Genomic DNA, 26082 nt, shown 5'->3' on the forward strand with positions numbered 1-26082 from the left:
TACTGTTCATTTAAATGTTCAACAAAGCTCAGACAGTATACACATTGGAAAAAGGTATTATTAGATAAAGAGGAACTTCTCTCTAAGGATTTGATACTGAGAGTAATCTTTGAGCCGCAAACATCTATCTTTTTTAAGGCTACGGGGAAAGAACATTCAGTCCTCTGAGAGGCTTACCTGTGGGCCTGGGTGAAATTTTTATTACAGCTGAGTAATTGGAGTAATTTCAGTAATTACGCATTACTCTCATGATGCAAAATTACCAAAATTACCCTGTTACTCCAGCTTGAGCAATCAAGAGTAATTTGGCCTACAAATCCTACCGTAGGAGCACAGCAACAACAGACTAAGCAGAAGCCGATAGCAACTTTAGAGCTGCCACCACCGCACACCACCAACTCATCAGACACACCAGAAAGAAAGCTATACAAGACAGAATCTCCTCACATGCACTCAACAGCAAGGACCTCTTCAGCATCATCAAGGAGTTTGTCCAACCCAACAGTGAAAGAACGGACATTCCACCCTCACAGGACCTCTGTAAGAAACTCAACACCTACTTCCATCACAAAATCAAGACCATCTATGATAGTTTCAGCAAGGACAACCTGTGCACAGAACCCCCTCTACCAAAACCCGACACCAACAAACCAACAATCACCACCTGGACCCTCTTACCACTGAAGATATGCTGAGAACAATGAGATCCATACACTCTGTGGCCCCCACGGACCCATGCCCCCACCACATTTTCAACAGAGCTGAGGACACCATCACCCCCAAGCTCCGCCTCACCATCAACTGCTCACTAGCTGCTGCAACCTTCCCTGACAACTGGAAACACGCCGAGATCAAACCCCTCCTCAAGAAACCCTCGGTAGACCCCACCTACCTCAAAAACTTCAGGCCTATCTCTCTACTCCCATTTCCTGTGGAAGTCATAAAAAAAGCAGTCAACAGCCAACTCGCCGCATATATAAAAGACCACAACATCCTCAACATCTCCCAATCCGGATTCAGGAAAAACCACAGCCCGCCTTACCACAACAGATGACATCCACTCCCTGCTGGATAAGGGAGAGACGGCAGCACTCATCCTACTAGATCGCTTGGTGGCCTTCAACACAGTCTTACATCACACCCTGATAAGAAGACTTGATGAAACCGGCATCAGAGTCAAGGCCCTCGACTGAAACTAATTCTTCCTCACTGGCAGAACTCAATGATTGAGACTCACCCCCTTCCTTGCAGACCCCACATCCACCACCTGCAGAGTGCCCCAGGGATCCTCCGTCAGCCCCACGCTGTTTAACGTCTACATCGCCCCGCTAGCCACCCTTGTCAGAAGCTAAGGAATCAACATCATCTCCTATGCCGACGACACCCAACTCATCCTCTCCCTCTCCAACAAACCCAACAAAGCCATACGCACCTTCACAAAGGTATAGAAGTAGTCGCCAACTGGATGAGAAACAGCTGCCTTCAACACAACACTAACAAGACAGAAGTCCTCATCATGGGCCCTCAAACCCATTTATGGAACGACTCCTGGTGGCCACCCACCCTTGGAAACCCTCCCACCCCCACCAACCAAACCCGCATCATCTGAATCATCCAGGACTCCAACCTCAGCATGAACCAGCTAATCAACTCAGTCACCCCCGCTGTTCCCGCACCCTCCGCCTCCTGCGCAAATCCTTCAAATGGATCTTCCTTGAACATAGAAAGAACATCACAGCCCTGATCACTAGCAGACTGGACTACAGCAATGCACTCTACGCCGGAATCAACAAGGAACTCACTTCTTCAAGCTACAAAACATCCAGAGCACCGCCGCTAGACTGATCCTCGACCTACCTCGACACTGCCATATCTCACAACACCTGTGTACACTGCACTGGCTTCCCATAGAGAAAAGAATCATCTTTGAGATCCTCACTCACGCACACAAAGCCCTCCACAACACCGGACCAGCATACCTGAACCAGCAACTCAACCTCCACGTACCCCTACTGGGTCCTACATTCAGCTCAGCTCTCTCTTGCAGATGTACCCTGCATCAGGAAAACCAGAAGAGGAGGACGCTCCTTTTCCTACCTCGCAGCCACCACCTGGAACACCTTTCCTCTCCACATCGGACAAATCACTTCTCTCCTCAGCTTCATGAAGGAACTGAAAACATGGCTTTTCTAATAACCACCTGTTAGAAATGGGGTTTTTGGTTGGCAGTCAGGTTACCCTCTGAACCTGGGTATCCAACCCAGAGTCACCACCCTGAGGTTGAACAATTGCCTGGCACGCCAGGACTTTCTGGGGGGCACACCTACCCCCCACCAGGTCAGAGTTTAACCTCTGAACTGGGCCATTCAACTCAGAGTCACCACCCTGAGGTTGAACCATTGCCTGGCAGGCCAGGACTTTCAGGGAGGCACACCTACCTCCCACCAGGTCAGAGTTTAACCTCTGAGCCTGGTTCTCCAACCCAGGGTCACCACCCTGAGGTTGAACCATTGCCTGGTATACCAGGACTTTCTGGGAGGCACTCTCACCCCCCACAAGGGACACGCCGTCCCCAAGGGCCACACAAGAGTCTGGTTGGCGCAGGTCTCCCGACCTCTGCCCATCCGGCAGAGTCTGGGTTTCCCCCAAACCAGAAACGGTCTCACCTGGGTCATTCCTGGGGGGCTCTGCTCTCAGAGCTGACCCCTGACTTTCAAGATCCTCCACTGGGGTCTGCCACCCCCTCTCAACCCTATGTCTGGACTTCTGCACCCCCTCACTAGGAGTGGTACTGCCAGACACCAGAACTGTTGGGATGCTGTCTACAGTCATCCCCCCAAGTTCTTCTGACACTGCGGGGCTTCCCTCAAAAGGTGGCCCTACGGTACAGGTTAGGCTCTGAGACCTACCTGGGACACTACAATCCTCTCCCACCTCACTTGGTCGGGAACCACCTAGACCACTCCCTTCAGGAGCACCCCCAAATGCCTCTTCAGACTCTCTGGTACTCACCCAAAAGTCTGCCTCCACTGTAAGTTCCCTGGGGTCAGAGAACTCACACTCCACCTGGTGTTGGCGTAGCTCTGGAAAATAAGGACCAGACATATGCTCTCCAGCAATTACATCACTCTGCCCTTCACATGTATTAACCACAGTACCCTTCACCCAACCACCCAGTAACTCAACCTCGGAAAAGCACTCTACTTCACCCTCCTGAGACTGGTGAGACAGTATCTGTCTGTCCCTGACACTCAACCCAAACTCTTCTGGGATGTCTCTACACTCTATATCCAGGACGTCCACCAGGGGGGAACCCTTTTCTCTGTCACTCTCTGCTAGAGTCAGTAAAGTGTCCCTCCCCCCAGTAGGAATATGACTCCCTGTGCCAGTTCCCCAATCCTTCTCAGGGACCCTGTGCATAACGGGAACTACCTCATACCCTTGAACTGCCTGGGGTGTGTCAACTCCCTTCTTCAAGTTGGGCACCACATCTCTGGGCTTGTGCCCTTCTTCAGCAGTACTAGATGCAAGATTTTTGCTGCCACCATCTGAGCTGGACTCAGCCCTTCCGGCCTCCAGTTTCAGCTCTTTACAGCTCAGCTCTTGAGCTGCAATCTTTTCTTCTTCCAGGGCTAAGAGTCTTTTTGCCTCAACCTCTGCAAGATACTCCTCTAATTGTTGCTCCTGTCGCCTTTGACTTCGGAGCCATTCATCTATTTCTGGGTCACTGTCCAACTCTGAGTAGTCTTCCTCCTCATCTGAGTAGTCCTCCTCCTCATCTGAGGGGTACTTAGTCATTTGGTTTCTTGCTGCCTCTCTCTCTGCCCATCTTTCCTCCCCCCAGACTATGTAGTGATGGAGCATCTCCGCTTTAGTAGATCTCCTTGCTACAGGAAGGCCCCATTGTCTGCAAAGCTTCCGTAGGTCAGCCTTAGTGAGGTGGTCAGTACGAACAAAGAATGAGTAGGTACACAATCCCATTTTGATAAGATCTTATCAGCAAAAACCAAAATCCAAAGTCCAAAATATCAATAGTATATCCAGGAGGACATCAGAGAACCAAGAGCCAAAAAAAAAGATGAAAAATCAAGTTGACCTTCAACTGTGGGTAGGTAGTGAAATACTTAGCTACTGTATGTCACTGCACAAACACAAGTCCTATCCTCACCGCTGATCACCAATGTTAGAAATGGGGTTTTTGGTTGGCAGTCAGGTTACCCTCTGTCCAAGCAAAAGCCCTCACTCTAGTCAGGGTAAGTCACACACTATCCAAGATTATCCTGTGCCCACCCTCTGGTAGCTTGGCACGAGCAGTCAGGCTTAACTTAGAAGGCAATGTGTAAAGTATTTGTGCAATAAATCATACAATACCACCATATAGCACCACAAAAATACACCACACAGTGTTTAGAAAAATATAGAATATTTATCAGGATAATTGTAGGTCAAAAAAAATAAAGATGAAATGGAAAATTGTAGAACTATCACAGGGAAGTGATAAAAAGGGTCTTAAGTCTTTAGAATGTAATAAAGTGTCTTTCAAGCACAAAGTACCTGGTTTCTGGTGGAAAATCTCCTCAGAGGGCCACAGGTGAAGAGATGCGTGGAAAAAGGGGGGTGTGCGTCGATTTCCTCTCAGCACACACCGACTTGCGTCGTTCTTTTCCACGCGGGGAAGTCGGGCGTCGTTTTCCGGCGCGCAGACAGTCTCTTTTTGTGGATCGCGGGGATTACCAGATGTCCCGGGTCTGTGCGTGGATTCTCCTGCTTGTTTTCCGGCTGCGTGTCGTTCTGCGGGGCTGCGCGTCGAAGTTTCGATCTCACGGTAGGCGTCGCGAGGCCGTGCGTCGAAAGTTTGGTCTCACGGCAGGCGTCGCGTCGATTTCTCCTTGGAAGTCGGGCGGTGTTGTCCTTGCGAGGCCGTGCGTCAAAGTTTCGCACTCACGGTAGGCGTCGCGTCGATTTCTCCTGGAAAGTCGGGCGGCTTTGTCCTTGCGAGGTTGTGCGTCGAAGTCTCGATCGTCCCGAGGGCGTCGCGTCGATCAGCGTCGGTGTGCGGCGTTTTTCTCGCCGCGAAACAAGCTGTGCGTCGAAATTTTTGGCGCACGGAGCGTCCAAGTGAAAGGAAGAAGTCTTTTTGGTCCTGAGACTTCAGGGAACAGGAGGCAAGCTCTATCCAAGCCCTTGGAGAGCACTTTCACAGCCAGACAAGAGTTCAGCAAGGCAGCAGGGCAACAGCAAGACATCAGTCCTTTGTAGAAAGCAGACAGGTGAGTCCTTTGAGCAGCCAGGCAGTTCTTCTTGGCAGGATGTAGTTTCTGGTTCAGGTTTCTTCTCCAGCAAGTGTCTGATGAGGTAGGGCAGAGGCCCTGTTTTATACTAAGTTGTGCCTTTGAAGTGGGGGTGACTTCAAAGAGTCTCTAAGAAATGCACCAAGTTCCCTTTCAGCTCAATCCTGTCTGCCAGAGTCCCAGTAGGGGGTGTGGCAGTCCTTTGTGTGAGGGCAGGCCCTCCACCCTCCCAGCCCAGGAAGACCCATTCAAAATGCAGATGTATGCAAGTGAGGCTGAGTACCCTGTGTTTGGGGTGTGTCTGAGTGAATGCACAAGGAGCTGTCAACTAAACCTAGCCAGACGTGGATTGAAGGGCACAACAAGATTTTAGTGCAAAGAAATGCTCACTTTCTAAAAGTGGCATTTCTAGAATAGTTATATTAAATCCGACTTCACCAGTCAGCAGGATTTTGTATTACCATTCTGGCCATACTAAATATGACCTTCCTGCTCCTTTCAGATCAGCAGCTGCCACTTCAACAGTGTATGAGGGCAGCCCCAATGTTAGCCTATGAAGGGAGCAGGCCTCACAGCAGTGTAAAAACGAATTTAGGAGTTTTACACTACCAGGACATATAACTACACAGGTACATGTCCTGCCTTTTACCTACACAGCACCCTGCTCTAGGGGTTACCTAGGGCACACATTAGGGATGACTTATATGTAGAAAAAGGGGAGTTCTAGGCTTGGCAAGTACTTTTAAATGCCAAGTCGAAGTGGCAGTGAAACTGCACACACAGGCCTTGCAATGGCAGGCCTGAGACAAGGTTAAGGGGCTACTGAGGTGGGTGGCACAACCAGTGCTGCAGGCCCACTAGTAGCATTTAATCTACATGCCCTAGGCACATGTAGTGCACTCTACTAGGGACTTACAGGTAAATTAAATAGTCAATCATGGATAAACCAATCAATAGTACAATTTACACAGAGAGTATATGCACTTTAGCACTGGTTAGCAGTGGTAAAGTGCTCAGAGGTCAAAAGCCAACAACAACAGGTCAGAAAAAATAGGAGGAAGGAGGCAAAAAGTTTGGGGATGTCCCTGTCAAAAAGCCAGGTCCAACACCACCTCACCGTTATACTCTACTCTCCTTCCAGCGCCTTGAGACCCTAATGGGTGAGTAGTTGCGCTTTACATCCACTGACTGATTGACTGATCGACTAAGAGAGAGCCAGAGACTGTTGTTTACTGCTGACCATGTTATGTAGCATTTAGTGCTATTTTCCTCGCACAAGATGCATGCTTCCACGCATTATGGACATCACAGTGCATTTTGCATTAAGAAAATAGTGTTAAATGGTGGATTACACATCTCACACAATAATACATACCTACGACTAATTTGAAGTAATTACGAATAATTATGCTAGACAGAATTATGTCAGTTACGCCCACCCCTATTTATCTTCAGACTTGAAGACATAACCACTGAGATGCAGCTAAGAGTAGCAGCTTCAGTTTCTTTACTGAACATTGCTTTGATTGTTCAAAAAAAGGCACACAAGGATGAATAATTTGTGAAACTCAAAGTATATCCCTTTTAGTGCTACATTTAGCTTAGATAGCCTATAGAAGGGATTGGTTGAGGATATGATGTGAAGACGCCTTATAATACCATCATAATGTTACAATGTCTTCTATTGTTCTGCCTTCTGAACAAGTATTATTGCTGCTACCTTTGTGCAATGCTCCTGCTGCTTTTAAAGTACAAAAATCTATGGACCCATTTTGTGCAACTTGCGTCTCCGGTTCAAGTTTTGCATGAGATCAATATAGAGTACCATGGATGTTCTGTCAACTTGTTTGATTACATTCTTCCACTGGAACTAATCCATGGCTTGTTCTCATTCAGCAACATTGCCAGTTAGCTGTCTGTTTTTCATGTGGAAACCTGACTTTCACTTACATTCCAGCAAACCTTTCAGGTGGACCGTGTACCTTTTCATGAATAGAACTCATTATGTTTCCATCTAATTCTACATCAACTTGCTATATTAGAGACACTATTCAATCAGTTATTATCCCAATCAGAATATATAAGCTTCAGCCTTTTCATTGTAGGTGTGTCTGATTTGAAAGGTTATGAGATCAATATGTTAATCCACTTCTATTACTTTACAATGATTGCTTTTATCATTACATTATGTTGCTGTATACAATGCAAACCTAATTTGCTTACAATGTTTTTGCTTTTTTCTTTGAAATAAGAGAAAAGTAAACAAAAGTCATTGGTCAGAGGTGGGAGATGTAGTGAAAATAGGCAGATTTGACCACTGGCTTTGTGTTTCACCACTGTGCTTATTAGCTGTTCAATGTTCACCAGTTGCAGATTATATTTTGTTTTCAGTTTAGCTGCCTATTGGCTTTATAGTGGCATTAGACATTACATTTTGTATTCAGCTTAGATTTGCCTCCACGTTAAAGTATTTTCCGTGCAAACATGTTAAGCAATGTGTTTTTCTAATTCTATGTGTTTTTCTTCTCACCGAAGAACCAGGGCTGGTACACAACATGTAGGAGGTGAGCAGTTAGTACAATAAGGCCATAACAAGCTAGTGTTTATCATAGGCAAAGAGCAGTTTGACTCTGAAAGGCGTGTCTCAGAACGGTGGCCAGCTTTCGACACATTCCTGTCAAGATTTACCAAAACAAGCCAGCAATTTTGAATAATTCACATCTGAGAGGGAAGGGCCTTTCAGAAGGCTTTTTCCTATGATTATTTAAGCTACAAAAGGTGTCCCCGGGCAGCAGTGAGGGGAATTTCCAGTTCTTTGGTCAGGATTAGACATCAAATGCCTGACACAGACACTTGTCCCGTGAGGGTGGAAAACTCTTTCTCGCAGTTGAACAGGGGTCATCAACTTTCTGGCATGAGAAAGATGAAGAGCATTGGCAGGCCCTACGGTGATGAATTTAGACTTTATTCTTTGATTTGCAATTATGCTATAATATAATCACATTTATTTGCAGTGTACATTGCAGTTGAGAATCACTTCGATATATTTTCCTTTCATTGCTAAGACTATTTTTAAATGTGTGCCTAAATGTCTTCTTTAAACAAAACAGGGCCTGAGCGTGAACTACCCCAAAAAGCCAAAATAAAGGCCTGGCACAGGAGGGAGAAAAGACCTGGCAGCGAAGGGGTTAAGAGATTGTTTGGAGTTGGCTCATTCGTTTTGTGTCCCCTGATGTCACTAAAAACAGCAGCTTAATGTAACTCCTCCCACCAAACAGGTCTTCCAGTCCCTCTGAGCTCTCAGTTGGACAGCTTATATAGTTTCTTTTATCACGTATCATAACAACATCTCCATCTTGCAAGCATAATAATACCAAGTACGCGTGGGTCTTGAAGAAGACCAATCAGTACTATTTCAGCACACAAAAAACACTCCTCTAGCAGCCTAAAAGGTCTGCATTAATCCTAACAATAGCAGACTGCCATGCTTCATCCCCGGAGTGCACTGACACTAAATTATGTAAATCCAAGGAGGCATTAGTGTTGTGATATCTAATGTCGATGTCTATAGCCCCTGCTACTTTGTCCTATTTGATTCTCCTCTTATTATTTTAATGAGCCACAGTTGTGATTAGGGAAACCAGAATATTTGCCACTAGGACAAACACATCCTTTTGAGAGCAGTGAACGCCATTCTGATCACAGTCTTCCCTACTTAATACCTTTAAGTCAACAAATTGCCCCATAGATGCAATGAAAATAAGCAATAATCACTCCTGCTTGTGTGTCCTGGTGGGTTAAAGGTGTGACTGGTGTGCACGTCTGAGGGTGCATGGCCATTGCATGCCTGCACACCATGAGATAAGTTGAATGACAGGAGCTGATATGCAGCTCTTGACCAGCGTTTCACTGGAACAGCATTAATGGTCAGGATTTTCCATCCTTTATTTTTATCACAAATACGGGAACCACAGTCATTGGTCATAGGTGCACATGTGAAGTTGAAATCTGTGCAGATAATAAGAGAACCATGGAGATCAAATGTTGCCCTGTGTGAGGATAAATCACATAATGTCTGGGTTTCTACCTCACCTCCACCCACCCTATTATAGACAATATATATGTAGAAAATATGATCATCAGCCCTGATAATAGTTAGACCCAAAATGTTGTGAGAAAGATAGGACAATACAGTGATTTTAACGTTGAGGGCCACTTTAACCCAAGTGAGGAGGCCACCTGATGGGCAGCCTCTCCATGTTGGAATAGCCGGTGTATGATGTTATATAATTAGATCTATGCAGGGGTTCACATGACCAAGGTCCCTGTATGAGACAAAGATCAAACTCATTGATGAAATCCCCCAAGGAAGGGTCAGTCATAGACTTTATGCCTACTATATTTCAGGACAAATGGTAATGGGTGGGGAGACATTAGCGGCGGTACCAACATTTTTCACCATAGTTATGACATCGCAGGTGTGACAACCATGCAAAGATGTGATATCACTGCTATAAGCTGAACTCAATCCATACTGTCGAATATCTTCAAAACTGTTAGGGGGAGACTAAGGCGGTCATTCCAACCCGGGACCGCAGGAGCACCGCCAACAGGCTGGCGGTGCTCCCATGGGCATTCTGACCGCGGCGGTACAGCCGCGGTCAGTGATGGAAAACCGGCGGTGTACCGCCGGTTTTCCGCTGCCCTGGGGAATCCTCCATGGCGGCACAGCTTGCTGCGCCGCCATGGGGATTTCGACCCCCATACCGCCATCCTGTTCCTGGCAGTTTTGGCCGCCAGGAACAGGATGGCGGTATGGGGTGTTGTGGGGCCCCCGTAAGAGGGCCCCACCAAGATTTTCAGTGTCTGCCATGCAGACACTGAAAATCGCGACGGGTGCTACTGCACCCGTCGCACACCTTCCACTCCGCCGGCTCCTTTCGGAGCCGGCATCCCCGTGGAAGGGTGTTTCCCGCTGGGCTGGCGGGCGGCCTTCTGGTGGTCGCCCGCCCGCCCAGCGGGAAATCCCTAATAACCGCGGCGGTCTTCTGACCGCGCAGCGGTATTCTGGCGGTTCCCGTTTGGCTGGCGGCGCCCGCCGCCAGCCAAAGTTGGAATCACCCCCTAAGACACAACAACCAGTCAGTCTACCATAGAGTTGCCGAAGTCGACAGATTGACTATTGAATGACACCTTGGGTACGGCTGGAACCTCAGTATTTGTGGAAAGTTCATCCTGTTGGCTATTTAGGGGTTCAGAAGGGGTAGGAGGATTTAGCTTAAACTGAATCAGTGAATTTGGTGAAGGATTTCTGCGCATACCTAGGTTGAGTAAACCATCTATGAGATTTAGCTGTCAGCTTTAATCTAACAAACTCAAAGGGGGTCATTCCGACCCTGGCGGTCATGGACCGCCAGGGCCGGGGACGGAGGAAGCACCGCCAACAGGCTGGCGGTGCTTCAGGGGCAATTCTGACCGCGGCGGTAAAGCCGCGGTCAGAAAAGGGGAACCGGAGGTTTCCCGCCGGTTTTCCCCTGCCCCAGAGAATCCTCCACGGCGGCGCTGCAAGCAGCGCCGCCATGGGGATTCCGACCCCCTTCCCACCATCCTGGTCCTGGCGGTAAAAACCGCCAGGAACAGGATGGCGGGAACGGGTGTCGTGGGGCCCCTGGGGGCCCCTGCACTGCCATTGCTAACAGGGCCCCATAATGATTTTCAGTGTCTGCCTAGTAGACACTGAAAATCGCGACGGGTGCCACTGCACCCGTCGCACACCAGCAACTCCGCCGGCTCCATTCGGAGCCCGCTTCATCGTTGCTGGGGCTTTCCCGCTGGGCGGGCGGGCGGCCTTTTGGCGGTCGCCCACCCGCCCAGCGGGAAAGTCAGAATGACCGCCGCGGTCGGAATGACCCCCAAAGTGTCCAGCAGGCACTGAAGGATCAGAACAATATTCTGCCTGAAGAATGTCTGATCGAATAGCAGAACTGCAGTTGTATACTGTCCGTATATGGTGGACATATTTATATTTATATATTTATTTATCAATTTTCCAAAACTCTCCTTTGAAGCCAAGCAACATTCACCATAAAGAAAAACAAGGAGTTGCCTGTCAGCTGGGGAATTCCTAGTTTAAACATGGGCATATCCCGAACCCTAACAGATGTTCGCTCCTAAGCTTGGCCCTACAAACCCTCCTATGCCACACAGGAGATGGTAAATGTGATTTTGTGATGGAGGTCGGGCCCACGGGCCCTGAAGGAGATAGGTCTTTGGCAGGGTGTTAGTAGTATGGGATTCGCACCTTTCCCTAACAGTGATTTTTTTTGCTGTTCTTTTGGTTAATTGATGAACACTAAAGGCATCTACCAACCCCTGATTAGTGTCAGTGATGAGTGGTGGCTTGATAAGTGTCCTAAGTTCTCCAAATGTGAGCTAAATCAAAAAAGCCCAATCCCCTCCCAACTTGGCCTTCCAAGGCACATGAGTTTAGGGGAAATGCATGAAAGGCAGGCAAAGGAATAACCACTATTTTATTGGTAGGAGTCACTGAGCACAGGGCTCGCAAGCAGCACGGATCAACTGACACATATTATCGAGGAGGAGAAGGGCACAGAGGGTGCTGCATTGCTGACGTGCACAGGTTGATGTGAGACAGTAACTACCAGGACTATCGACAGATAGTGTAGCTGCCCCTGAAGCAAAATCTGCACTTGCTCAAGTAAATAACAGCCCCCATTGTAAGTGAGTGCAGCATACCTCTTCTTCATGCAGAATCAGGCAAAGGTGCATTGCAGAGGGGAATTGTGGGACATGTAGTCCTCAGTAGAGGTGAAGGCATTGTCAGTAGCTCACCCCTTAGCGTGCCCATGTCCTTGAAGGCAGCAGGCCAATACGGGTCACCTCTGGATATCGACAGGTCAGGTCAGTAGGTTGCAGCCCTATTAGTGATATTGTCTGCAGTCAGGAACAGCTCCCAAGAAGACTCAAAACCAATCAGGATGTTATAGTAAAATCAGCAGATCAATGTGGTGCCAGAGTTGTTGTGGACAGCGATGAATATAAACAAGAGATCATGAGGCAGATAGAAATTTGCAAAAAAGATACCAGAGAACCCCAGTGAGAGGATTACCAAAAAGATCATTTAATTGGTGAAAGCAGAGGAGCAGCAAAGATGGGTATCAGACAAGGAGGAGGAATATTTGTGTAACAAAAATAGACATATACTACTTATGTACATTCTTCCCAAAATGCATAACAATTCATTCAATCCACCAGGAAGGCCCACTGTTTCAGGGGTTAACTTAATTTTGGAACACTCAGATAAATACTATGGTGTATTCCTTAAACCCTTAATAGCAGATAGACCCAGATACTTAAGAGACACTATGGATGTCACCAATACTCTCTAAGGCATAGAATTTAACAAGACAACATACACCTTTATCTTCTTGGACATCATGAACCTGTATACAAATATTCCCCAAGAATATTGTTGTAGAGACAGTGTTGTCCCATGTTAGTCCTGATGAGGCCCTGACTGGAGAGGCCAAAATGCATCAACACCTTTTATACCTCGGCGAGATTATGTTCGATAAGGGTATTCAACCCCACAGATCATTTGGCCCACACCAATAGGATCTCTATGAAGAAACAGATAAGGTTCCTTGAGTGTTTGTTACACGAACCTTCCATCATCGCATTCAAGTGGATTACTACTACAAAGAGTTCAAGTAAACACCATCTCTTTTTCAAGAGATTAAGCTGGGGACAACCCCTAGACGCCAAATCATCTGCAGCTTAATTAGCTATAATTTTTGGTGTGCTCTTGAACAGTTCATGGCTCGTGATGTGTATTATGTATGTAATGTTTGTGATATGTGTTGCCAGAATTTAGACATTTCTGTCATTGAAATAATCTCATAATTCACTGTTTGCCTGAGATAATTTGTAATTAATACATTTTGGTAAATTATTCTACCACGGAGAAAGCATTGATTACTCTTTCTTCTGTAATTTCGATTATTGATCCCTACCTTAGACCAACCCTGTTTTGTATTGTGATATGCAAAGGACCTGCAGAAACAATTGAGGAATTTGCCAATTGGTTAAACACCAGGAGCCGTCATATTCAATTCACTATTACAGTCAGTAAAAAAGAAATACATTTCTTGGATATAACTCATTGACATGAAGACAATGGAGCCCTTCCAGGAGTTACCATGGTTTACCTTCAAAAGCAACAAAAATATTTAGGATGTTTGTGTGTACATTTCCTCCTGACAGACACACAAAACAGAGTTTAGGTGTGATTGATGGGCCATCTACATCCTGATAGGCCTTTCTGGCCAGGATGGGAGGGAAGAGCTGACACTTACATCTTACTAGGCAGTGCCCTGCCCACACAAAGGACTTCTTAGTTCCCTGATGTGGGTCTGGAGCCAGGGCAGAAAGAAAGGCACATCAAAGACCCTTCTGTGAAATCACCCCCACTTCAAAGGCACAAATGGGCATAAGCATTGGACCTGTAATCCTCCCAACTCAGTACATTGCTGGACCTGTGAAGAGCTCTGCCAGGAAGAATAACTGATGCGCTTCTACAAGGACTGCCACTCTGGACTGCTGCTCTGGAAAACTGTTTTTCTGCTGTGCTGTCTTGCTGCCCTCTGAGCTTCTGAAGAAGGACTAGACACATCTCACTTAAACTCAGAGTGAACTTAAGGGCTTGCTGGCTTGCCTCTTGTTCTTCTGAAGTCTCAAGGATACAAAAAACTCTGACTCATCATCAACTCCAGCACTTGGACTTTGCTGCTGCAGTTCTTACCCTATAATATATCAAAAACTGTTTTGGTCCCTCTGGGGGAAGGATATGAATTAACCTCCACGACAGTGGTTGTACCATAAAGAACTTTCTATACCGATGAGGTTTGTGAGTAATATATCACATTTATTGGAAACTTAAATTCAACAATTTAAAGTAAAGTAATCGAGGTGCCCCTGTATAACGGTGCAGTGTGAGTGAATTATGTGTCAGTATAAGTGCTGCAGTGCTACTTACATGAAAAATAAAAACAAACTGTGGTTAAAAGTATCAGGTCTCAGATAAGCACCTATAACCATAGGTACTCTGAGCCTGCTGAATTTTTCAAAGTCAATCCTCAATTTCTAATACAATGTCGATGTTTCGACCCCAAAGAAATTAATTCAGGCGAGTCATCATCAGGACAGAATATTGAAATAGGAAGCACCTACAAAGCAATACAGAAAGCATATATCAGTAGTTTGCCCTCCATCTGGTCAGCATCTATTAATTCAACAGTTCAACATATTTGATGGTCACATCATCAAATACATATTTAACATGAGGTCACTACTTCTTTATGTGATAGTTAGTCGACCTCTTTAGAGATAGAAACAAAATGTACATAATTGATTTAAAAAATAAACCAATTTGAAGATGTACTCACCCCTATTTAATTGTACTCAGACACATCCTAGTCGTGTTAACAATAAAACTATACGAATTTAGCTTCCATCTCATGTAGCCCTGGTGTATTGTTAATAATACAACTTTTTTACTTTGCCATCCAGAGATTAATATATATATATATATATATATATATATATATATAAAATTAATTGTCTTATTGTTGTTTACAAGCTCGAGGCTACTGCATAGGGTTTGAAAATATATCTGAAAATTGCTACCTAATGGCTTCAGGAAGGTCTTAGATAGTTCCATGAAAATGAGGCAAGTGTTTAAAGTCCTTTTTAAAACTTTTTTGGTGTGGTTAAGGATCTGCAGCCCTGATTTAATCAGGTTAAGCGGTGCCAATTGAGTCCTAGGCCCTTGGAAGTGGGTTTAAAGTGCAGCAATTCTCAGAAGCCATACATCTTCAGCAGAACCAGAGCATGTTTACCCTTGCATGTGTCAGAACCTGCGCAATTCTCAAAGTTGCGGGGATTGGACCCAGCACAACGCACTCAGAAGCAGAACATCATCATCGGAACCACTGCATAGGAACCACTGCATCACTGTCACTGCAGGGGATGATCGATGCATCCCCTTAACTGCGTGGAGCAATCCAGAGCATCGGCCTTGGAACTGGCACATCTCAGAACCAGCACTTCATCTTTGGAACCAACGCATCACCCTTTTTGCATGGAGAAAATCAATGCATTACCTTGATTGTAGGATCAACACTGACACATCACTTGGCTGCACCCCTCAGCTTGCTGTTGCAACCAGGTTCAAGGTACATTTGATCAGCGGGCCCTGCATGATGCATGTAGCCCGCCCACTCTCCATCACAGTCACCCTGAACTATTGACTTTTCCCCGGTCCAGTGTGTTCTGGTAACCCCTTTGGCACTTATTGCTTCTAAGCTCCATTTTAACCAATTAATCTTTAAAAACTCATATTGTGACTTCTATTTATTGGATTATTGTCATTATGGTCTTGTTTTATTCATAAAAATGTAATCTATTATTCTAACATGGTGTGGATTCTTTTTTGTGTTTTTTTCTCTGTGTAGTGTCTGAAATGTTGAACAAATTCTTTTAACATTTACTCTTAAATTAAGCCTGCCTGCTCTTTGCCAAGCAACCAAAAAGGTGAGGACAGGTTGGTTTATGAAGTGTATTTGACTTACCCTGACTAGGATTGTGGTTCCTGCTTGACAGGAAGTATAATTCTGCCAACCAGAAACCCAGTTTCTATGATTGGTAATCAGTGGTAAGGATAGGACTTGTTTTTGGGCAGTGCCTTACAGTGAATTGGTGTGCACTACTACTCCATATCTAGACCAATTAAAGCTAATTCTTCTTAACTGACATTTTTCAATTGTTTCAAAGTTGTGCCTTTTCCCATGTATCCGTTGTGTCTGTGACCTAACATGACAGGATGGAGTGTGAGCTGACCCACCTGGAGAGCTACACTGTGACCTAGCTCAAGGATTCTGTCAAGAGAGGGGGGTGTTTTGTAAAGGGAGCTCTAGGAAAGCACTGCTCCGAAAGCTTTGTTTTTTATTTTTATTTTTTTAAACTCTTTTTAGGCTGCCAGTAAGTACTGCCAAATTATGACCATGGTGGTGATAACTCCCATAGACAGCCAATGTACCACACCAAACATCACAGCGGTAGCCGCCAATAGCCAGACGGGAGACAGAGTACAGCCCACCGTATCATGACACTGCAATCTGCCACCTTTCCGGCGCCAACAAAAGCCTGGCGGAAACAGAGCTCAGAAGTGAAAGGACTCACCATTGGAGACACAGGGAACAACAACGCCGCCATGGAACCCGAACTGCAAGTTTCCCCGATGATCTTCAATGTAATGCTCCACCTGGAACACCAACGCAGACGAAGACGACGGCGGTGAGTACAGCCACCTAGCACACAAGGGAGGGAGGGAGGAAAACGAAAGTGATACACACATGCACAACACACACCAGACACACACACACCATACGCACAACCAGCTGCAAACATAAACCAATCGCACAAGACACATGGCAGAATAATACATGAACCATAATGCTGGAGTAACAAGAATGTATTAGCATAGCAAAATCTACCCCACAAACCAAATGTATGCAAATGTCCATAAAGGGCCAATGCCCAGTCAAAAGTCATGAGGGCACACAAGGCAACAGGGCACATTTCAAGGCCCAACATGCTCCCTGACACAGCTGGAGAGAACACTGCAGGGGCATCATTTTGCAATTGGGAAGGCACCTCAGCCGAATACGGGAATGTTCCCACTGGTTCTGGAGGGTTAACATGCCCATTGCTTTGTCCTGGGGAGGGCAAGGCCATAGTCTCTCAAGTGGGTGACTTGCCCACTGGTTCTGGAGGGGACAACATGCCATTGCTTAGTCCTGGGGAGTGCAAGGCCACAATCTCTCAAGTGGGAGACTTGTCCACTGGTTCTGGAGGGGGCAACATGCCCATTGCTTTGTTCTGGGGAGTGCCAGGCAACAGTCTCTGGGGTGAGTAACTTGCCCTCTGGTTCTGGAGGGGGCAACATGCCCAATGCCTTGTCCTGGGGAGTGCAAGGCCACATTATCTCAAGTGATTGACTTGCCCACTGTTCTGGATGGGGCAACATGCCCATTGTTTTGTCCTGGGGAGTGCAAAGCCACAGCCTCTCAAGTAGGTGACTTGCCCACTGGTTCTGGAGGAGGCAGCCTGAACAGTAGCCCTTGGAGGGTGGACTACATGGCGTCCTCTGGCGGTGATGGCTGCACTGTGGTGGTGGTTGGAGGAGGCTCCTGGGCAGCCTCTGCACTCACTGATGGCTGCATTGTGGTGGTGGTGGACAAGGCTCCTGGGTAGCCTCTGCACTCACTGATGGCTGCATTGTGGTGGTGGTTGGAGGAGGCTCCTGGGCAGTCCCTGCATTCACTGATGGCTGTATTGTGGTGGTGGTTGGAGGAGGCTCCTGGGAAGCCCCTGCACTCACTGATGGCTGCAAATCTACAGCTGGCAGTGGGGGCCACATGACAGATAGTGGTGGTGGCTGTGATAGCCTGATAGCTTCCGCAGGGGTAGAGTGTTTGTCTCCTCCTGTTTATTGGTCCGGGATCCCTTACCCTTCCTGGCAGGGGTGGTTGGGCTCTTTCCCTCTCTGCCTGGTGGTGCAGGCTCCTTCCCCTTCTTCACAGCTGGTGCAGGCTCCTGCTCCTTCTTCACAGCCTGTGCAGGCTCCTTACTCTTCTTCACAGCTGGTGCGGGCTCCTTCTCCTTCCTCACAGCTGGTGCAATCCCCTTCCCCTTCCCCACAGCTGGTGCAGGACTCTTCTCTTTCATCCCTGGTGGTGCTGGCTCCTTCCCCTTCAGTATCGTAGGTCTGGTATCCTTACCACCACGAGTAGGTGGTGCTACCACTGTCCCCGTGGACTGTTTGGCTGAGTTACTGGTCTGTGCACTTGGTACCCTGCCCACACGTGCAGGACGGGGGGAGGGAAGAGGTCACTTTGGGAAAGGAAAAGCTTTTTAGGAATGTTGGGGCAGGAGTAGGGAGGAGTAATGGTAGTAGAGGATGAGGGAGTGGTTGATGGAGGTGTAATTCTCCTGGATTTGGGTGCATGGGCTGTATGCTGATGTGAGGTGGATGGCAGTTGGGTGTCTGAGTGCTTGCATTTGTGTCCTTTGGGGGGACATACACGGTGGGAGAGGACACAGGGGACGCGTGCATGGCTATTGTGGAGTTGTCTGCCAGTGAGGTGTGTGTTCTGCTTGGTGTGGTGATGCTGATAGTGGATGCAGATGTAATGCATGCAGGTGTGAGGATGGACATGACTGGGAGGGAGGTCGAGGAGAAGGAGGAGGGGGAGACAGTGGAGGCTGTGGATGTTGTTGTGTCTGCAACAGTATGGTGTTTGTGTGAGTGCCTGTGGGATGAAGTGTGCTGCTTGTGTTTGCCTGTGCCATTCTTGTGAATCACCTTGTGTGCATGCTCGTCTGCCTGTGTGCTTGGGATAGGTTGGGATTGAGGAGAATGGGACTGGGAAGTGGAAGTTGGAGGGGGAGCCGTAAAAAACAGTGACAATGGCTGCCATCAGAGAGGAGGCCAGAGCCTGAATTGATCTCTGTTGGGCGCCAAACCACCATAAATGCCCTCCATGAGTGCATTGCATTGCTGCATCTGGGATGTCAACCCCTGGATGGCATTCACAATGGTTGACTGCCCTACAGAGATGGATCTCAGGAGGTCAATAGCCACCTCACTCAGGGCTTCAGGGCTCACTGGGACAGGTCATGGAGCAAAGGAGATACCCACCCCCCTGGGGGAGCAGGCACAGGCAACTCGCTGAGGGGCTACTGGGAGGGTGGTGCTGGTACAGGGATGTCGGCTGCACCTGCAGCTGGGGTGGTCACAGAGGTCTCCGCCACCACCAGGGAGCTTCCATTGGAGGAGGCATCAGAGTCTATGTTGTCCCCTCCAGTCTCTGCCTTGGTTCTCCCCTCACCCTCCATCCCACTTGTTCCCTCGGTGTCAGTGGACTCTGCCTCAGCCTGTGGGATGCAGCTCCCTCTGTTGCCTGTGCCCCTGCTCCTCCGCCAGATGATGCTAATGCACACAAGGACAGGATGACAAAACAAGAAAGTGGGAGAGAGAGATAAAGAATACGCTGGGTCAATGACTGCAACAACACCACCATTGGCGTACACAGCACTCTCACACAGAGGGAACAGGCCTACGCACTATGCATTGCACTACCAGTGAAATGGATAGTCACCAAGGCATGAGCACAGACCAACAAATACATCACCATTGGCACACACATAGGCCAGCTCACAACATGTACACCGCCCACAGACAATCCCCACACCCCCACCCACCCTTACACAATGCCTTCACACACATCTCCATACATCCATGCCACCTCCATCGTGCCCAAAGTGTACTCACCTGTTGGTCTGGAGGCCCATATAGCATTCCGTACTGGGTCACACAGTCCCAGCAGCACATGCAGTGTAGGTCTTCTCCTGTGCAAGGTCAGCAAACAAGTGGGGAATCAGATAGAAAATGGTGCTCACGTCCGCAGCGGTTTACATTGTCACTGTCGGCGTAGATCCCCATTGACCACTGTACCCCATAGGGCCCAATATTATCCAATTGCACAGCGGTTCACAACCACCTACCGCCATGGCACACAACGTTGGCGGAATTACCTCACTTCCACCTGTCCCTCCACACAGGACATGCGGTCTCCATTTTAGGGGGGGTGAACCAGCCTGTCGATAATTGCTGTGTCAGAGAATAAATAGGCACATACTTTTAACCCCTTCGCTGCCAGGCCTTTTCCCCCTCCTGTGCCGAGCCTTTTTTTGGCTATTTGGGGCAGTTCGCACTTAGGCCCTCATAACTATTTGTTCACATAAGCTACCCACACCAAATTTGCGTCCTTTTTTCCCAACATCCTAGGGATTCTAGAGGTACCCAGACTTTGTGAGTTCCCCAGAAGGAGGCCAAGAAATTAGCCAAAATACAGTGAATTTTTTATTTTTTTTTTAAATGGGAAAAAGGGGCTGCAGAAGAAGGCTTGTGGTTTTTTCCCTGAAAATGCCATCAACAAAGGGTTTATGGTGCTAAAATCACCAGCTTCCCAGCTTTCAGGAACAGTTTTCAACACAATTTTGCCATTTTACTGGGGCATACCCAGGCCCATATTTATACTTTTTGACGCAAAACTGCGCTAACGCAGTTTTGCGTCAAAAAAATTTGCGCCGGCTAACGCCAATCTGAAGCACCATGCGGGCGCCATATTTATTGAATGACGTTAGCCGGCGTTAGGCGCTGGCGCCGTCTGGTGTGCGTTAAAAAAAACAACATACACCAGGCAGCGCCAGCGTAGGGGGATATGGGGCTTGGGCTTCAAGAAATGGGGCAAGTCAGGTTGAGGCAATTTTTTCGCCTCAACCCGATTTGCGCCATTTTTTTTCACTCCCAACCCCCATAGAAATGACTCCTGTCTTAGCAAAGACAGAAGTCATGCCCCCATGCCCAATGGCCATGCCCAGGGGACTTCTGTCCCCTGGGCATGGTCATTGGGCATAGTGGCATGTAGGGGGGCACAAATCAGGCCCCCCTATGCCACAATTTTTTTTTAAAAAAAACACTTACCTGAACTTACCTTAATGTCCCTGGGATGGGTCCCTCCAGCCTTGGGTGTCCTCCTGGGGTGGGCGAGGGTGACAGGGGGTGTCCCTGGGGGCATGGGAGGGCACCTCTGGGCTCCTTCAGAGCCCACAGGTCCCTTAACGCCTGCCTTTTGCAGGCGCTAAAAAACGGTGCAAAAGCGGCCGTACGTCATTTTTTTTTACCCGCCCGGGAGTATAAATCCGACACACATGCCTCGGAGTCGATTTTTTAGACGGGAACGCCTACCTTGCATATAATTAACGCAAAGTAGGTGCCCACGCTAAAAAATGACGCTAACTCCATGGACTTTGGCGCTAGACGCGTCTAACGCCAAAGTATAAATATGGAGTTAGTTTTGCGTCGAAATTGCGTTAAAAAAAACGACGCAATTCCGGCGCAAACGGAGTATAAATATGCCCCCCAATATTTACAATTTTTTGTGCTTTCAGCCTCCTTCCAGTCAGTGACAGAAATGGGCATGAAACCAATGCTGGATCCCAGAAACCGAAACGTTTCGGAAAAGTAGACAAAATTCTGAATTCAGCAAAGGGTAATTTGTGTAGATCCTACAAGGGTTTCCTACAGAAAATAACAACTGCAAAAAAATAATACTGAAATTGAGGTGAAAAAATCAGCAATTTTTCTCTATGTTTTACTCTGTAACTTTGTCCTGCAATGTCAGATTTTTTAAAGCAATATACCGTTACGTCTGCTGTACTCTTCTGGTTGCGGGGATATATAGCGCTTGTAGGTTCATCAAGAACTCTAGGTACCCAGAGCCAATAAATGACCTGCACCCTGCCTTGGGTTTTCATTCTATACCGGGTATACAGCAATTCATTTGCTGAAATATAAAGAGTAAAAAATAGCTATCAAGAAAACCTTTGTACTTCCAAAATGGGCACAAGATAAGGTGTTGAGGAGCAGTGGTTATTTGCACATCTCTGAATTCCGGGGTGCCCATGCTAGCATGTGAATTACAGGGCATTTCTCAAATAGACGTTTTTTTTACACACTCTCTTATATTTGGAAGGAAAAAATGTAGAGAAACACAAGGGGCAATAACACTTGTTTTGCTATTCTATGTTCCCTCAAGTCTCCCGATAAAAATGATACCTCACTTGTGTGGGTAGGCCTAGCGCCCGTGACAGGAAATGCCCCAAAACACAACGTGGACACATCCCATTTTTTGACAGAAAACAGAGGTGTTTTTTGCAAAGTGTCTACCTGTAGATTTTGGCCTCTAGCTCAGCCACCACCTAGGGAAACCTACCAAACCTGTGAATTTGTGAAAACTAGAGACCTAGGGGAATCCAAGCAGGGGTGACTTGTGGGGCTCTGACCAAGTTCTGTTACCCAGAATCCTCTGCAAACCTGGAACATTTAGCTAAAAAAACACATTTTCCTCACATTTCGGTGACATAAAGTTCTGGAATCTGAGAGGAGCCACAAATTTCCTTCCACCCAGCGTTCCCACAAGTCTCTCGATAAAAATGGTTTCTCACTTGTGTGGGTAGGCCTAGCGCCCACGAAAGAAAATGGCCTAAAACACAACATGGACACATCACATTTTTTCACAGAAAACAGTGCCTACCTGTGGATTTTGGCCTGTAGCTCAGCCGGCACCTGGGGAAACCTAGCAAACCAGCACATTTCTGAAAATTAGATACGTAGGGGAATCCAAGATGGGGTGACTTGTGGGGCTCTGACCAGGTTCTGTTACCCAGAATCCTTTGCAAACCTCAAAATGTGGCCAAAAAAACACTTTTTCCTCTCATTTCGGTGACAGAAAGTTCTGGAATCTGAGAGGAGCCACAAATGTCCTTCCACCCAGTGTTTCCCCAAGTCTCCCGATAAAAATGGTACCTCACTTGTGTGGGTGGGCCTAGCGCCCACGAAAGGAAATGGCCCAAAACACAACGTGGACACTTCACATTTTTTTCACAGAAAACAGAGGTGTTTTTTGCAAAGTGCCTACCTGTGGATTTTGGCCTCTAGCTCAGCCGGCCCCAGGGGGGGCAGAAATGGCCTAAAATAAATTTGACCCCACACCCTCCCCCCCCCCGGGGAGCGACCCTTGCCTACGGGGTCGCTCCCCTTGTGTGAAGGCGCAAAAAAAAAAGATCCCCAGTGCCTAGTGGTTTCTGCCCCCCTTCGGGGTTTCTGCCCCCCTTGGGGGCAGATTCACCTAAAATCGGCCGATTTGCCCCCAAGGGGGGCAGAAATGGTCTAAATACTATTTGCTCCTCCAGGGTAGCGACTCTTGCCTAAGGGGTCGCTCCCCATCTCTAAAAAAAACAAACAAACAACATAAAAAATACACAAAAAAAATTAGCCCTGGCGCCTAGAGGTTTCTGCCCCCCCGGGGGCTGATCGCCTAATAACAATAGGCCGATCTGCCCCCGGGGGGGCAGAAATGGCCTAAAATAAATTTGCTCCGCCCACCTCCTCCGGGGAGCGACCCTTGTCTATGGGGTCGCTCCCCTTGCCTGACGGCGCAAAAAAAAAGATCCCTGGTGCCTAGTGGTTTCTGACCCCTTGGGGGCAGATTGACCTAAAATCGCCCGATCTGCCCCCAAAGAGGGCAGAAATGGCCTAAATTCAATTTGCCCCTCCAGGGGAGCGACCCTTGCCTAAGGGGTCGCTCCCCATGTGTATAACAATAACAACAACAAAAAATCCCCGGTGTCTAGGTGTTTCTGCCCCCCTTGGGGGCAGATCGGCCTAATTAAAATAGGTGGATCGTCCCCCCTGGGGTGCAGAAATGGCCTAAAATAAATTTGCCCCCCAGGGGAACGACCCTTGCCTAAGGGGTCGCTCCCCTTACGTGAAATTCACGAACAAAAAAAACCTCCCTGGTGTCTAGTGGTTTCTGCCCCCCTTGGGGGCAGATTGGCCTCATAAAAATAGGCCAATCTGCCCCCAAGGGGGGCAGAAATGGCCTAAATATAATTTGCCCCATATGGGAGCGACCCTTGCCTAAGGGGTCGCTCCCCACACCTAAAACAAAAAAATAAAAAAATAAATATTTTTATTTTTTATCCCTGGTGCCTAGAGGTTTCTGCCAACAGGGCAGAAAAGGCCTTAAAAAAATGCCCCCCCTGGGAGCGACCCTTGCCCAAGGGGTCGCTCCCTTATGACAATTTCCTTTTAAAAAAAGACATCCCTGGTGGTGCCTTTTAAACATGAAGTCCGAATGGGAGCACACTGCCTAACATTCCAGTAGAGTTCGCCCCTTGCATTCTGGTAAAAGCAGTTTGAACAATTAATGCTTGCTTGAAAAAATCTGTAGTATTTCAATAAAGTTAGTGCAGACAGTACTGTTTATTTCTAGACACGTGTTTCTGGGTTAGTGCCCTTCATCAGTAGAGACCAAAGAACAACAAAAATATTTGGGGTTGCTGGAAATGCTGCCGATATCGTCTCATGTTTAGTACCACTCCCCGGCTCACAGGTGCGTCTCCAGAGCTCGTCAGCTCAATGCGGGTCTTGGATTCCGAAGCTGTTGTATTTGTCTTTGATTTACTGGTGGCAGAAAGTGGCTAGTCTGTCACAGAGGTCTTGTGATGGAGGGATGTTTGCTCTTTCCACTTTGGGTTTGCAAACTCCTTTACCATGGTGAAAAGCTCTTTTATATTGTGAGCGGTGGTGCTGATACAGTCCTGCAGGGAGGCTTTCCATGTGACTCTAATAAGGTGATGGTGGGATTTGGTGACAGCTCTGAAGGCTTCAAAGTCTTCCAGGGACATCCGGGGGCATTCTCCAAAGAAGTGGTGTCTGACAGGGGCACAAACTTCATGTCTGCTTATATGCAGTCAATGTGGAAGGAGTTTGGCGTTACCTACAAGTTCTCCACCCACTACCATCTACCAAAAAATGGGCTTGTTGAAAGATTCAGCAAGACCCTTAAAGGCATGATCAAGGGCATGCATGAAGCCCTGAGGCCCAAGTGGGGCATCCTCTTGCCATGCCTGCTCTTTGCTTGCAGGGAGATACCACAGCAGGGGTGGATTTAATGCCTTTGAGCTTCTGTATGGTCACATTTTAAGGGGTCCGCTCGCTCTGGTAAATGATAGGTGCTTGCAAGCTCCCACAAAACCTCCCCAGCATGTAGTTAGCTACATGGTGGCCTTCAGATGCCGAATGGCTAAGTTGTGTTAGCAAGCTTCTTACAACCTAGAGGCCATCCAAGACTTATAAAGGCTACCCCTTTGGATTTCCAGCCTTGGTAGAAAGTATTGATGATGGAATCTGTGGAGCCCTGGGTCCTGCAAGATCATTGGACTGGGCCCTATGAGAGGAAATGGGAGGCCCCCTACCTGGGGGGCCTGAAGACCCCCAGGTACCCCCAGAGGGTTCTCCATATCAACAGTCTCGAATCAGATTCTGAAAGGTCTGAGGTCACTATGTTTTTGGTGAAAGATTTTGGGGAGGAGGAGGAAAGTGAACATCTCCCTGAACTTCGAGCATCCAGAGAGAAGGACGGATCAGTGGAAGGTGTACACCTTAACAATACCTTGAATTCAGAACAGCAGAGAGATTGTCACCAGTTGTTGGGGCAATTCTCCTCACTGTTCTCCATTACTCCTGCGATTACCCACCTGTGTATGTAGGATGTTGATACAGGAGACAGCCCCCTATCAAGAATAAAATACATAGGCTGTCTCACAAGGTGAAGGCTAACATCAAAGACAAGGTTTCTGAGATGCAGGAAGTATAGGGTGAGTGAACCCTCCAAATGTTCATGGTTCAGTCCTGTGATGATGGTACTAAAAGTTGCCCTACAGGGCACTATACCTGTACTCAGGTTCACTGTAGATTACAGGGTGTTCAATTCAGTCACTAATACTGATGCTAATCCCATTCCCCGGGCTCATTGATCAGTTAGGGGCTGCTCTGTTCTTGAGTACTTTTGACCTTACTTCAAGATACTGGCATATTGCCCTAAATGGAGGTACCAAGGAGAGATCTGCCTTCTTTACCCCAGAGGGCCACTATCAGTTCAGAGTGATGCCCTTTGGACTCAAGAATGCCCGTGCTACCTTCCAGCGGTTAGTGAGACAGGTTTTGGCTTGTATGGAGGCCTTCAGTGATGCTTATCTGGATGACATCGCTATCTTCAGTAGCAGCTGGAAGGACCACCTG

This window comes from Pleurodeles waltl, chromosome 2_1, assembly GCF_031143425.1.
Source record: "Pleurodeles waltl isolate 20211129_DDA chromosome 2_1, aPleWal1.hap1.20221129, whole genome shotgun sequence".
NCBI classification, from domain to species: Eukaryota; Metazoa; Chordata; class Amphibia; order Caudata; family Salamandridae; genus Pleurodeles; species Pleurodeles waltl.